Source organism: Pseudorca crassidens, chromosome 16, assembly GCF_039906515.1.
Source record: "Pseudorca crassidens isolate mPseCra1 chromosome 16, mPseCra1.hap1, whole genome shotgun sequence".
In the NCBI taxonomy this organism is placed as follows: Eukaryota; Metazoa; Chordata; class Mammalia; order Artiodactyla; family Delphinidae; genus Pseudorca; species Pseudorca crassidens.
Genome location: NC_090311.1, coordinates 65,303,508 through 65,319,763, shown reverse-complemented (window position 1 = coordinate 65,319,763; position 16,256 = coordinate 65,303,508). Strand labels below are relative to the sequence as shown.

The following is a 16,256-nucleotide window of genomic DNA, read 5'->3' as shown; positions in this document are numbered from 1 at the left end:
TGCTGCGGAGCAGCTGGGCCTGTGAGCCATGGCCGCTGAGCCTGCGCGTCTGGAGCCTGTGCTCCGCAACGGGAGAGGCCACAACGGTGAGAGGTCTGCGTACCAGAAAAAAAAAAAAAAAAAAGAATAGACAGGAATTATGACCCATTGGTGTGATGCAGAGGTAATGATTGAGATGCTTTAATCCTTCATTTCTTCATCTTTAGTCACTCTCCTTCATTAAGACAGAGAATGAGAATGGAATACAAAATACTGTGGGGCTTTTATCTCCATTGAAGGGTATTTTCCTCTCCACCATCTACTTTATATGTGAGATCTATAAGCTTTGTTGTACGGATTTCCAGTGTGACAGGGAAAAAGTCAATAGTAATGTGACTTTGTTTTCTGTATCAATCTTCAGATATTTAAACCTGAAACTGTATAAAGAAAAGCCATTACAGTTATAATAAAACCCTACTTGTATGTTTAAGGTATATATGTGTATACAAGTAAACGCAAGTACAAGTACTTGTATGTACAGATACATACATATATACAAGGAACAAGTACATACAATATACTGGTATGTGTATTGTTTGTAAATTAGAATTTCCTTTAATTGTCCAAAGAACACAAATAAATAATTACTATTATTACCCTCATTCTTACCAAAGAAACAAAGGCAAACAGTAATCAAATGGTTTATTCCAAGTTCAAATACTGATAAGTGGTAGAGCTGGGATTGAACCCAGGAAGTTCACATCAAGAGCTTTTGCTCTAAATCACTTCTTGATGCTGTTACTTTAGTATAATTATGTTATTAAAAGTAATATATACGTAAGTTTTCCATGCCAATTCAACGAAATAAGCATTCATCTCCGTCACAGAAAATGTAGATTGTGTTGATATGCTTTACTTTCTTGAGGTTTAAAAGCTTTCAGAATAAAATTTTCTTTCCAAGGACTTTATCTAGGACTCATTAAATTGTTGTTTTGTTAAACAACTATGAATTTGCTCTTTAGGGGCCCCTCTGATAGTAATGAATGTCTGTCATCTGACTTTCCAAGAACATCAAACACCTACTAGCAGATTTATGTGAGAGTGGAAAACATCCAATTACTTTCAGCGAATGCTTTCTTAAAAGGGCATGCATTCTAACTATACAGGGAATTTAAACAACTGTGCTTAAAACATAGCAAACAGGAAAGGAAGATTTGAGTCAATTCATCATTTTTATTAGGTACTCTCAACCCTACCCAAACCACACCTAAAAACCACATTTCAGTGGCATTTACTACTACTTCCCCACTCCATTTTTAAAGCAGCCTGTGCACATATCAAATGGATGGACTTATACATCACATAATGTAGGAGGAATACTTAGCATCAATAATAATAAGAATTAAAGAAATTCTTTGAACATTGCTGCTTTTTAGATCACTCCTAATATCTGATTATTCCTTCTTTCTCTTATTTCTTTAATTAGCTGTGGCTTTGATACTAGGCATACATTTATTTGAAGCCAGAAGACCACTCTTAACAACTTGCAGATATTCAAAGATGTTTTCACTCATTATTTACAGTTCTACTTTAACACTTTCAAATTACTTTCTAATAAATTTCCAATTGTATATCTTTCTCACTTTTCAAATGGTGGTTTCTTCCTCCCTCAAATGTAAAATTATAGTTCATTCAACCATTTCTTTCTCTTGATAAAGTACATGTTATCTTTTAGTCTCAAATTAGAAGCTCCACCACACACAACAGAGGAAGCCCCCAGATCATTCTTATTGGCACAAAGGACCAGAAAAGACTGTGAAGTGAACAAAGATTCACTTCAATGTCCTTCTTTCTTTATGTCACTTTCTAATGTATCTTCTTCCAAAACCCAAATTTTAATTGTTCTTAAGCTCTCCAAAATATACCACCTAGGCCTGCCACAGAGATCTCCTTGATATATAAATATCCCTCCCACTCCCTATGTATTCTTTCAATAATACTCTTATTCTTTAGTAAAAATGACCTTGGCAATCAACGTTTGGATTAAAGAAATTCAAACTAAAATGTCAATGACTGTAATTCAGATGTTTAAAGAGTACATTAAACCTTTTAAAAAAACAGTGTGGTAAACTCACTGAAAATGAATGTGTAATTCGCAGACTGGAATGGGGATATATTTTTCAATCACAGAGTTATCCTCACTACTCCTTATCTATATAAGCAAGCCACAAACACACATATCTCACACTGCTGACACATCAGAACAGACACTGCCAATGGACTTCTGACCCTAAAGTGGAAACAGAATATACAAAATAACCTCAGAATTCCTTGGCATTTCTATTTTGCTAATGAGCACATTATTCTAGCATTATTCCGAAACAAAGTTATGGAATTTCTGGCACTATTTCATCAACCTAATTATGACTGTATCAAATTTACTTCTATTGACATTTTCTGGGTATTCTGTGCGTCTCTTATGTACCAGATAGTTAGCTTGTATCTAGAAACATGGTTAATGAGTGGCTTCAAATGGGAAAGCCCTGGGAAAGTTTGAATAATGAGAAGAGGCCAAAGGGAAATTTTCTGGGTATGAGAATTTATGTTGCCCTAACTTCACTTCATGCTCTTGGCCCACCTCATACACTTCCTGAACTCACACCTAAACTCATCTCATCCTCTTCAATCTAAATTCTACACAGAATTTCCTAGCCACAACAAGGAATGCACAAAAGGGTCATGAATGAACTTGGGGTTCTTCTAGTTTTAGTAGTTCCTGTGGGGTGACCAGGAGAGATAATATAATCACAGTAAAATGGTACAGCTAGACACACTGGTGCAGTGTGATAGATATAAAACATCTCACCACATTTGATTTTGTAGAATTTGATTTGAGAACACTGAGAAATCAGAACTCAAAATGTAAGTTCGATAGCAGTGAGCCCATAACCATATACTAGATCACTGTCTTCTAGCTGGAGTCACTATAGAGACATTTGGTTTGTGTATAAAAATAGCAAAACAAGACTTAAGATTGAGAGTTCTCCTTCTAAAATGATAATAGGTCGCATTCCAAAACTTTAAAATGCAATGTCTAAAACCTAATTATACAAAATTCAAATCAGAGACCTTCTCTTTTGTTTAGCTTCTCCTACGTAAGCCCTTTTAGAGTGCTCTGAATCAATCTCTTCTGCCCTTGGAAACCTCCAAACTCAGGAAGCACTGAGTGCCCCAGATCTTTCCCACTTTTCTTTCCTTACTACCTGTTTCCACTCCTTCAGTAGCCTGAATTGCTCCCTGCTACTCTGATTAAGTAATCTGTACTAAAAATAGGCAAAGAACATACAGATAAATACATTTGTACTTTTTTTTTTAAATTCCTAAAGGGAATGTCCTAATTACAAAATGCTACAGTGAGACAACTGAGGAATGACTCTGCCTAAAGAATCAGATCAAAAAGAAAAAGATCAGCCTTGGCCTTGGGATAAACTTTGGTGAAAATAATCATCCTTCAGCTGGAGTCAAGATCCCAGACTCGCCTGCTCCTCAGAGAATATTTTTATCTGAAGATAGGACCACTTTCCTCCATCCAGCAGTTCCATCATACTTTAGGGACCTACCCAAGCCTAGCTCTAGGAAAACATAGGGTTAACTTTGCAACCCAGTACCAGGTCAAGAGTACGCTAGTCTTACTCTGATGTCAGGCCCTAGGCTTCCGCATCTTGGCCCCATGTCTTTATCTGGTAGAGTTTCTCCTCTAGAATGAGGCTCTACCTCTGATCCTCAGCCCTTGGGCTGAGAGCATCCAAAGTACTGATAGACTTCCCTTGTGGTTTCCCTTTACCTCTCCACATATTCCCTGCACCTTGGTTCTCTGTCACTATGTTTCCTCTGCCTTCTAGAATAATTAATCACTGCCAGGACATTCTTGTCACAGATCATTTGCCCATATTTTCAGGTTGTATCTTTTTCTACCGTCAGCAGATACTACGTTACAGCTGCCAGAGTGGCACTTCTCGCATCTGGAATATGCACTGTGTTTCCAAGATCCCTTCTAATCCTAGTGCAGGCCTTAAACTGCCTGTGTTTCCCAAAGCTTACTCTGTTGGTAAGCAATTAGGATGAGCTAGACTAAGGATAATTGAGCTTTCTTTTTCTTATGTACACAAGAGTACAGAGGTCTAACAGATGAGGTGACTCACCCAAGATGGCATAGTTCATAACTGTCAGACCTGAGACTATAATCCCAGTCTCATGACTCCTAGGGTTTGGGCTCCTTTCTCTACACAATTTTGGTGGATTACAGACAGCCAAATGCCATGCCATTCTTCAAGTAAGATTATGCAAGGAGGTGAAAATAAACATGTTGACTTGCCGGACTTTGAAGTGGAAGAAAGTATTAAATTGAATTACCTGATTTATAGGATATGTTACCCTAAGCAGATATTTAGCTTCTCTCAACTTCAATTTCTTCTGTCAGTTTGCAAATAATAATGTCATATTTGCAAATACTGTTTGAAAATTTAAAAAGATGTGTTTATGTGCTTAAAATTCTGTCTGGTATAAAGTAGGCCTTCAGGGGCACCTTCAAGATGGTGGAGAAGTAAGACGTGGAGATCACCTTCCTCCCCACAAAATACATCAAAACTACATCTGCATGTGGAACAAATCCTACAGAACACCTACTGAACACTGGCAGAAGACCTCAGACTTCCCATAAGGCAAGAAACTCCCCACGCACCTGGGTGGGGCAAAAGAAAAAAGGAAAAACAGAGACAAAAGAATAGGGATGGAACGTGCACCAGTGGGAGGGAGCTGTGAAGGAGGAAAGGTTTCCACACACTAGGAAGGCCCTTCACTGGTGGAGACAGGGGGTGGTGGGAGAGAAGCTTCAGAGCCACAGAGGAGAGCGCAGCAACAGGGGTGCAGAGGGCAAAGCAGAGAGACTCCTGCACAGAGGATGAGGAGCTGACCAGCTCTCACCAGCCCGAGAGGCTTGTCTGCTCACCCGCCGGGGCAGGCGGGGCTGGGAGTTGAGGCTCAGGCTTGGGAAGTTGGATCCCAGGGTGAGGACTGGGGTTGGCTGCGTGAACACAGCCTGAAGGGACTAGTGCACCACAGCTAGCCGGGAGGGAGTCCGGGAAAAGTCTGGACCTGCCTAAGAGGCAAGAGACCATTGTTTCCTGGTGCATGAAGAAGAGGATTCAGAGCACTGCCTAAACGAGCTCCAGAGACGGGCGCGAGCCGTGGCTATCAGCACGGACCCTAGAGACGGGCATGAGATGCTAAGGCTGCTGCTGCCGCCACCAAGAACCCTGTGTGCGAGCACAGGTCACTATCCACACCCCCCTTCCGGGGAGCCTGTGTAACCCACCACGGCCAGCGTCCCGTGATCCAGGGACAACTTCCCCGGGAGAACAAACGGCACACCTCAGGCTGTTGCAACGTCACACTGGCCTCTGCCACCGCATGCTCGCCCCGCACTCTGCACCCCTCCCTCCTCCCCAACCCCGCCTGAGTGAGCCAGAGCCCCCTAATAAGCTGCTAACTTAACCCTGTCCTGTATGAGCAAAGAACAGACGCCCTCAGGTGACCTACACACAGAGACGGGGCCAAATCCAAAGCTGAACCCCAGAGCTGTGCGAACAAAGAAGAGAAAGGAAAATTTCTCCCAGCAGCCTCAGGAGCAGCAGATTAAATCTTCATAGTCAACTTGATGTCCCCTAAATCTGTGCAATACCTGAATAGACAACGAATCATCCCAAAACTGAGGCAGTGGACTTTGGGAGCAACTGTAGATTTGGGGTTTGCTTTCTGCAACTAATTAGTTTCTGGTTTTATGTTTATCATAGTTCAGTATTTAGAGCTTATTATCATTGGAAGATTTGTTTATTGATTTGGTTGCTCTCTTCCCTTTTTTAAAATATATATACATATTTTTTCCTTTTTCTCTTTTTGTGAGTATGTATGTGTATTATTCTTTGTGTGATTTTGTCTGTATAGCTTTGCTTTTGCCATTTGTCCTAGTATTCTGACTGTCCGCTTCTTATTTTTTGGTATAGTTTTAGTGCTTGTTATCATTGGTGTATTTGTTTTTTGGTTTGGTTACACTCTTCTTTCTTTTTATTTATTTTATTACTTTTTTATTTTTTAATTTTTAATATTTTTTTCATTTGAATAACTTTATTTTATTGTATTTATTTATTTTTTCTTTCTTTCTTTCTTTTTCTCCCTGTTCTTCCGAACCATGTGGCTGACAGGGTCTTGGTGCTCTGCCCGGGTGTCAGGCCTGAGCCTCTGAGGTGGGAGAGCCGAGCTCAAGATACTGGTACACCACAGACCTCCTGGCCCCAAGTAACATCAAATGGCAAATGCTCTCCCAGAGAGCTGCATCTCAACACTAAGACCCAGCTCCACTCAACGACCAGCAAGCTCCAGTGCTGGACACCCTATGCCAAACAACTTTCAAGACAGGAACACAAGCCCACCCATTAGCACAGAGGCTGCCTAAAATCATAATAAGTTCACAGAAACCCCAAAACACACCACCAGACGTGGTCCTGCCCACCAGAAACACAATATTCAGCCTCATCCACCATAACACAGGCACCAGTACTCTCCACAACCCACTGAAACAACCTTACCCACCGGGGGCAGACATGAAACACAATGGGAACTACGAACCTGCAGCCTGCAAAAAGGAGACCCCAAATACAGTAAGTTAAGCAAAATGAGAAGACAGAGAAATACACAGCAGAGGAAGGAGCAAGGTAAAAACCCAACAGACCATACAAATGAAGAGGAAATAGGCAGCCTACCTGAAAAAGAATTCAGAGTAATGATAGTAAAGATGATCCAAAATCTTGGAACTAGAATGCAGAAAATACAAGAAGTGCTAAAAGAACTAAAGAGCAAACAAACAATGATGAACAACACAATAAATGAAATTAAAAATTCTCTAGAAGGAATCATAGCAGAATAAGTGAGGCAGAAGAACTGATAAGTGATCTGGAAGAAAAAATAGTGGAAACAACTACCACGAAGTAGAAAAAGAAAAAAGAATGAAAAGAATTGAGAAAATTTCAGAGACCTCTGGGACAACATTAAATGCACCAGAATCCAAATTACAGGGCTCCCAGGAGAAGAAGAGAAAAAGAAAGCGACTGAGGAAATATTTGAAGAGATTATAGTTGAAAATTTCCCTAATATGGGTAAGGAAATAGTCAATCAAGTCCAGGAAGCACAAAGAGTCCCATACAGGATAAATACAAGGAGAAACACGCCAAGATACATATTAATCAAACTATCAAAAATAAAATACAAAGAAAAAATATTAAAAGCAGCAAGGGAAAAGCAACAATTAACATACAAGGGAATCCCCATAAGGTTAACAGCTGCTCTTTCAGAAGAAACTCTGCAAGCCAGAAAGGAGTGGCAGGACATATTTAAAGTGATGAAAGGGAAAAACCTACAATCAAGATTACTCTGCAAAAGACTCAAATCAATAGAACAGAAGACTCAAATCAATAGAACAGAAGACTCAAATCAATAGAATTAGAAATGAAAACGGAGAAGTAACAACTGACACTGCAGAAATACAAAAGATCATGAGAGATTACTACAAGCAACTCTATGCCAATAAAAAGGACAACCTGGAAGAAATGGACAAATTCTTAGAAATGCACAACCTGCCAAGACTGAATCAGGAAGAAACAGAAAATATGAACAGACCAATCACAACAACTGAAATTGAAACTGTGATTAAAAATCTTCCAACAACAAAAGCCCAGGACCAGATGGCTTCACAGGTGAATTCTATCAGACATTTAGAGAAGATCTAACACCTATCCCTCTCAAACTCTTCCAAAATAAAGCAGAGGGAGGAACACTCCCAAACTCACTCTACGAGGCCACCATCACCCTGATACCAAAACCAGACAATGATGTCACAAAGAAAGAAAACTACAGGCCAATATCACTGATGAACATAGATGCAAAAATCCTCAACAAAATACTAGCAAACAGAATCCAACAGCACATTAAAAGGATCATATACCATGATCAAGTGGGGTTTATTCCAGGAATGCAAGGATTCTTCAATATAAGCAAATCAATCAACGTGATACACCATGTTAACAAATTGAAGGAGAAAAACCATATGATCATCTCAATAGATGCAGGAAAGCTTTCGACAAAATTCAACACCCATTTATGATAAAAACTCTGCATAAAGTAGGCATAGAGGGAACTTTCCTCAACATAATAAAGGCCATATATGACAAACCCATAGACAACATCGTCCTCAAAGGTGAAAAACTGAAAGCATTTCCACTAAGATTGGGAACAAGACAAGGTTGCCCACTCTCACCACTCTTATTCAATACAGTTTTGGAAGTTTTAGCCACAGCAATCAGAGAAGGAAAGGAAATAAAAGGAATCCATATCAGAAAAGAAGAAGTAAAGCTGTCACTGTTTGCAGATGACATGATACTATACATAGAGAATCCTAAAGTTGCTACCAGAAAACTACTAAAGCTAATCAATGAATTTGGTAAAGTAGCAGGACACAAAATTAATGCACAGAAGTCTCTTGCATTCCTATATACTAATGATGAAAAATCTGAAAGAGAAATTAAGGAAACACTCCCATTTACCATTGCAAAAAAAAAAAAGAATAAAATACCTAGGAATAAACCTACCTAAGGAGACAAAACACCTGTATGCAGAAAAGTATAAGACACTGATGAAAGAAATTAAAGATGATACAAACAGATGGAGACATATACCAAGTTCTTGGACTGGAAGAATCAATGTTGTGAAAATGACTATACTACCCAAAGCAATCTACAGATTCAATGCAATCCCTATCAAACTACCAATGACATTTTTCACAGAACTAGAAGAGAAATTTTCAGAATTTGTATGGAAACACAAAAGACCCCAAATAGCCAAAGCAATTTTGAGAAAGAAAAATGGAGCTGCAGGAATCAGGCTCCCTGACTTCAGACTATTTTAAAAAGCTACTGTAATCAAGACAGTATGGTACTGGCACAAAAACAGAAACATAGATCAATGGAACAGGATAGAAAGTCCAGATATAAACCCACGCACATATAGTCACCTTATTTTTGATAAAGGAGGCAAGACTATAGAATGGAGAAAAGACAGCCTCTTCAATAAGCGGTGCTAGGAAAACTGGAAAGGTACCTGTAAAAGAATGAAATTAGAACACTCCCTAACACCATACACAAAAATAAAGTCAAAATGGATTAAAGACCTAAATGTAAGGCCAGACACTATAAAACTCTTAGAGGAATACATAGGCAGAACACTCAATGACATAAATCACAGCAAGATCCTTTTTGACCCACCTCCTAGAGAAATGGAAATAAAAACAAAAATAAACAAATGGGACTTAATGAAACTTAAAAGCTTTTGCACAGCAAAGGAAACTATAAAAAAGACGAAAAGACAACCCTCAGAATGGGAGAAAATATTTGCAAACGAAGCAACTGACAAAGGATTAATCTCCAAAATATACAGGCAGCCCAGGCAGCTCAATATCAAAAAAACCAAACAACCCAATCCAAAAATGGGCAGAAGACCTAAACAGACATTTCTCCAAAGAAGATATACAGATTGTCAACAAACACATGAAAGGATGTTCAACATCAGTAATCATTAGAGAAATGCAAATCAAAACTGCAATGAGGCATCACCTGACACTGGTTAGAATGGACATCATCAAAAAATCTACAAACAATAAATGCTGGAGAGGGTGTGGAGAAAAGGAACCCTCTTGCATTGTTGGTGGGAATGTAAATTGATACAGCCACTACGGAGAACAGTATAGAGGTTCCTCAAAAAACTAAAAATAGAACTACCATATGACCCAGCAATCTCACTACTGGGCATATACCCTGAGAAAACCATAATTAAAAAAGATTAATGTACCACAATGTTCATTGCAGCTCTGTTTACTACAGCCAGGATATGGAAGCAACCTAAATATCCATTGACAGATGAATGGATAAAGAAGATGTGGCACATATATACAATGGAATATTACTCAGCCATAAAAAGAAACGAAATTGAGTTCTTTATAGTGAGGTGGATGCACCTAGAGACTGTCATACAGAGTGATGTAAGTCAGAAAGAGAAAAACAAATACCACATGCTAACACATATATATGGATGCTAAAAAGAAAATTAAAAAAAAAAAATTGTTCTGAGGAACCTAGGGGCAGGACAGGAGTAAAGACTCAGACATAGAGAATGGACTTGAGTTCACAGGGAGGGGAAAGGTTAAACTGGCATGAAGTGAGAGAGTGGCATGGACATATATACACTACCAGATGTAAAACAGATAGCTAATGGGAAGCAGCCACAGAGCACAGGGAAATCAGCTTGCTGCTTTGTGTCCACCTAGAGGGGTGGGATAGGGAGGGTTGGAGGGAGACCTAAGAGGGAGGAGATATGGAGATATATGTATATGTACAACTGATTCACTTTGTTATACAGCAGAAACTAACACACCTTTGTAAAGCAATTATACGCCAATAAAGATGTTAAAAATAAAAAAAGTAGGCCTTCAGTAAGTAACAGGTATCCTCTGTCACTAAATCTTTCCCCGTATCTTAAGTAAAATAATTGATACTTAAAATATAGCCCAGAATATTAAGCAAATTAATATAAAACAAGGTGTGTACATGACTAAGTTCTCTAAATTTTATATTGTAATGGAGCTGTTGAGTATACGGGAACACCTCAGAGATATTGCAGGTTTGGTTCCAGACCAGTGCAACAAAATAAATAGTGCAATAAAGTGAGTAACAATATTTTTGGTTTCCCAATGCATATGAAAGTTATGTTTACACTATACTGTAGTCTATTAAGTGTGCAATAGCATTACATCTAAAAAAAAACAATGTACAAACCTTACTCTAAAATACTTTGTTGCTAAAAAATGCTAACCATTATCTGGGCTATCAGTGAGTCATCGTCTTTTTGCTGGTGGAAGGTCTTGCCTTGATGTTGATAGCTGCTGACTGATCAGGGTGGTGGCTGCTGAAGGTTAGGGCGGGGTGCTGTGTCAATTTCTTAAAATAAGACAAGAGTAAATTTTGCCACACTGATTGACTCTTCCTTTCACAAACAATTTCTCTGTAGCGTGCAATGCTGTTTGACAGCATTTTTCCCACAGTTGAATTTATTTCAAAATTGGAGTCCATCCTCTCAAACTTTATCAACTAAATTTAGGTACTATTCTAAATCTTGTCTTGTCATTTCAACAATCTTCCACAGCATCTTCACCAGGAGTAGATTCCATCTCAAGAAACCATTTTCTTTCTTCATCCATAAGAAGCAACTCCTCATCTATTAATGTTTTATCATGAGATTACAGCAATTCAGTCACATCTTTAGGCTCCACTTCTAATTCTAGTTCTCTTGTTATTTCCACCCCATGTGCAGTTACTTCTTCCCCTGAAGTCTTGAACCACTAAGTCATCCATGAGGATTAGAATCAACTTCTCTCAAACTCCTGTTAATGTTGACATTTTGACTTCTTCTGATTAATTACAAATGTTTTTAATCGCATTTAGAATGGTGAATTCTCTTCAGAAGGTTTTCAATTTACTATGCCCAGATCCATCAGAGGAATCACTTTCTATGGCACCTTTAGCCTTACGAAATGTATTTCTTAAATAATAAGACTTGAAAGTCAAAATTACTCCTTGATCCATGGGCTGCAGAACGGATGTTGTGTTGGCAGGCATGAAAACAGCACTAATCTAATTGTATACCTCCATCAGAGCTCTTGGGTGACCAGATGCATTGTCAGTGAAGAAATCTTTTTTTTTTTTCTGAGGAGTAGGTCTCAACAGTGGCCTTAAAATATTCATAAACCATATTGAAAACAGATATGCTGTCATCCAGGTTTTGTTGCTTCATTTAAGCAGGACAAACAGAAGAGATTTAGCATAATTCTTAAGAGCCCTAGGATTTTCGGAATGGTTAAATGAACTTTGGCTTCAACTTAGTCACAGCTGCTTTAGCCCTAACAAGAGAGTCAGCCTGTCCTTTGAAACTCTGAAGACAAGTATTGACTTCTCCTCTCTAGCTATGAATTACTAGATGACATATTCTTCCAGTAGAAGGATGTTTTGTCTACATTGAAAATCTGTTGTTCAGTGTAGCCACCTTTTTTTATTATCTTAGCTAGATCTTCTGGGTAACTTGCTACAGCTTCTACATTAGCACTGACTGCTTCACTTTGCACTTTTATGTTATAGAGAGAGCTTCTTTCCTTAAACCTCATAAATCAACCTCTGCTATCTTCAAACTTTTCTTCTGTAGTTTTCTTACCTCTCTCAGCCTTTCACAGAATTGAAGAGAATTAGGGCTTTGCTCTGGATTAGGCTTTGGCTGAAGCGAAGGTTGGGGCTATTTTTGATACAGACCATTCACACTTGCTCCGTATCAGTAATAAGACTATTTCACTTTCTTATCATTGGTGTGTTCACTGGAGTAGCATTTTTAATTTCCTTCAAGAACTTTTCCTTTGCATTCACAACTTGCCTGTTTGGTGCAAGAGGCCTAGCATCTATTTTGGCTTTTGACATGCCTTCCTCACTAAGCTTAATCACTTCTAGCTCTTGATTTAAAGTGAGAGATGTGCAACTACTCCTTTCACTTAGAGGCCATTGTAGGGTTATTAATTGGCCTAATTTCAATATTGTGTCTCACAGACTAGGGAGGCCTAAGGGGAGAGAGAGAGATGAAGGAAAGCCTAGTCGATGGAATAGTCAAAAACATATCCTACATTTGTGGAGACGTTTGCTGTGTTACATGAGCATGGTTACAAGAGTAACATCTAAGATCGCTGGTCACAGATCACCATAACAAATATAATAATAATAAAAATGTTTGAAACATTAAGAGAATTACCAAAATGTAACACAGAGACACAAAGTGAGCAAATGCTGTTGGAAAAAATGGCACCTATAGACTTGCTCTATGCAGGATTGCCACAAATCTTCAATTTGTAAAAAAAAACTCAACATCTGCAAAGAACAATAAAATGAGGTATGCCTGTACTCCTTAACTTATTTTGATTTTCTGTTTTTCTTTGATTATATTTTTCCTTTTGATATGTCAAAACTCTAAAATTTATCAGTAAATTAAATGTATAACATTACTTATATAAGTATTTTTTAAAACTTTTTTCTATATAATAATCATGAATGTAATCATTACTCTGTAGTGATTTTTATATAGATACAGGATTCACAAATCCATTTAAGAAGAATTTACAAGATCATCAGTTAAGAATAATTTTGGTATTTGAGACACAGCGCTAGACAGGAAAGACAAAGTTACCAACCCAAGAAAGCCTACATTCTATTAAAGAGGAATAACAGCAACAAAAAAACCCCAAAACAAACAAAAAAAAAAAAGGGGGGATGGATAAGTATAATAACTTCTGATGCTGATAAATACCGTAAATAAAATAAAGTTAGGTAAATAAATAGAGAGAATATGGTGGAGGTATAATTTTAAATAGGGCATATCTTAGATTGGTTCTAAGGAACAGATTTGTACATGAGGAACTGCATGCAGATTTGTTGAGGAGCTCTCCCGAAGATACACCTAGAAAGAAATGAGGAAGGTAGAACTCTGCTAAATGAGAAGTGGACCCACTGAGCTCTAAAATGATACTCTTAGGCGCTCTGGAGCCTATTAGAATTCTCCCAAATTGAAGCAAGGAGTTAATATATCCTCATATAAATATAAGCCAGTCCCTAACTGCAGGCCACCACTTGGGAGGCGGCATAACTCTGGGAAAGGAAGTTTCCTGCAGTGAAAGGTGAGTCCCAGTGAGGGGCACAACCATGAGACACTGACAACAGATATTCCTAGTGGCTGAAGGACAGTTGCATAGTCCCTAAAGAGGATGGAGTACTGCAGGACCTACTACAGTCTATCCCTTGTACCACTCATATTTACTTGTTTCTTATCATAAATTCACTGTATCTAGGAATAGCTTCTCTGGGGGATCCTGGCTGGTGTTGTGTCCTGGGTAACTTACACGTAAAGAGTTAGTGAGATGAATTACAACCTGCACTAATGTAGCTGCTCTTGGGGTTGTAACCAAGACTCATGATTGTCTCTACCATAATCCATTTTATTTTTCCTAATCCTTAGCCAGCACCTCTGCTAATCAAGGCAGCTTGTATGGTGAGATGATCCTGACTCATCCCTGAGAGGTCCAAACCTCTAGTTACCTTTCCTCCCCAGGTCATATCTACTTGTACTTGTCCATTTTTTTAAATTAAATCTTGGTGTCAAAATACCAAGAGGTGTCAAGAAATCCATCAAGTTTCAGACATTACTATTCTCTGCGCCAAATATGTAGCATAGCCCTACCTTCCTGTTAATCAGGATTAATTACTTTTACCCACATAGTTACTCCATTTGTTACTTGCTGGCTTGACCTGGAATGAGTAAATGGATGTACTTATTAAATGAAATGAATAAGACTGGGAGAGGAGTAGCTTTAGAAGAGAGAGGGAAATCAGGAGTCTTTTTTGATCATGTTATTTCTGAAATGTTCATACATATATGCCAGTAAGCGAAGATGTCAAACAAGTAGTGGGATATACAAGTCCCAGCCAAAACCAAGGTTGAGATTAATGTTAAACAATTGGGAGTCATCAAGTTTAAGACTGACGACTGGAATGGGTGGCTAATAATAGTGTTGAAGAAAAAAATCAACGGAAGTGAAGACGCCATGAGATTGAGAGGCTAGGGTACTGGATCGTTCATATGAACAAATGTGAGTCACATGTAATCAGGACAAAACAAAACAGGGAAAGGAAATCCAAGATTTACATATTAATCTTTGCTTAAAGTAAATCAATATCTTTTTTTATTGTTCATGGAACATTATTTGGTAAAACTTGAGAAAAAGAATTAATTCCATTACTAGTTTAAGAAATGCCATGGTTAAGGAAAGTTAAGTGGGTAAAATAACTTTAGAATTTCTTGAAATATTTACCATATTAATATTTATTTTAAATATACAAAAGATAAATATACGGAGTATCCCAACCTTATTATCTTATAGGACTAGCATCTACAAGAAACATACTAAGGAAATACTAATCAAGACTTTATAGAGGGGTAGGTCACACAAGTCTTGAGAATGTGATAAAACTTACAGGTACTCTCCCTTGAAAATGCACACACACACTCTGTGCACAACATCATATAGTTCACACAAACCTTGAGACTCCTCCGTGGAGCCTAGGTTACAAACCTCTACACTCTATTCTTGCTACCAATGTCTGGTGTATTGACCAGCACCATGAGCATGACTTAAGCACTTGTCAGACATGCAGAATCTCAGGCCCTATCTCAGACTTACTGAATCAGAATCTTAAAAAGACTCCCAGGTGGTTTCAAGTTTGAAAAGCCCTGCTCTAGAAGAAGGTCATATCGTTCATTTTCATACTCAATAAAAAGAAAAACTGTCTTATATCACTAGACAATTTCAATAATTTCAAACATTCTTCTGAATTTCCCCCAAATTTTTATGCTGAATCATATTGACCTTAATCATAGCTGGGAATTCGTTCTTTTAATATTTTGCCACTTTTTTAAAACAAATAATGGTAAAATGGTATTAACCACTAATTATTTGGTGCAAGCTATGAAGCCTGAAGAGGCATCTTCTTGTACCTTAATACTAGTAAGCTACAATTTACAAAGGCATGGAAATGTAATCTCAGGAGTCTTCATGTTTCTTTAAAAGATTAAACAGCCATGAAATTCCATTATCTAGAAGGTTAGACAGAAATGGCACTGCCTGGGTGTCCCATAATGTAGAGTGACGATTTGTAATAACAAAACACAAGGTCTTTCTTTCAGAGGTTTATGTCTGACTGCGATTTTCCATGTCCAGATACCCATAATCAATAATAGGTACAGCTTTAACTACCAAAATAGAATTTTAAAATATAAAAGGGAAGATACAGAAAAGAAAGTGGAAAAATAGTCCCCATGCATTAAATCTTCACAGCTAAGTCCTGCTGTTTGATATACTCAGTCTATTCCGTCTTTCCTTCAAACTACACTATCTAAGAGAAAAACTAATAATTATCTTATTTTCTTAAATTTGTTCCACCTGTTTTGTTCATTGGTGAAACAGAAGGATTATTATAGAATTTAAATATATAAATATTTTCAAAACAAATGGTGCTCTGGTTAGGCAATTT

The 16,256-nt window shown here is 38.0% G+C and overlaps 1 protein-coding gene across 1 annotated transcript in view; it reads right to left on the bottom strand.

Annotated features, from left to right (window-relative positions):
• The window catches only part of CTNNA3 (catenin alpha 3), a 1,581,323-nt gene that overhangs the window by 410,807 nt on the left and 1,154,260 nt on the right, over positions 1–16,256 (bottom strand). The gene's annotated exons all lie outside the window — the stretch shown is intronic.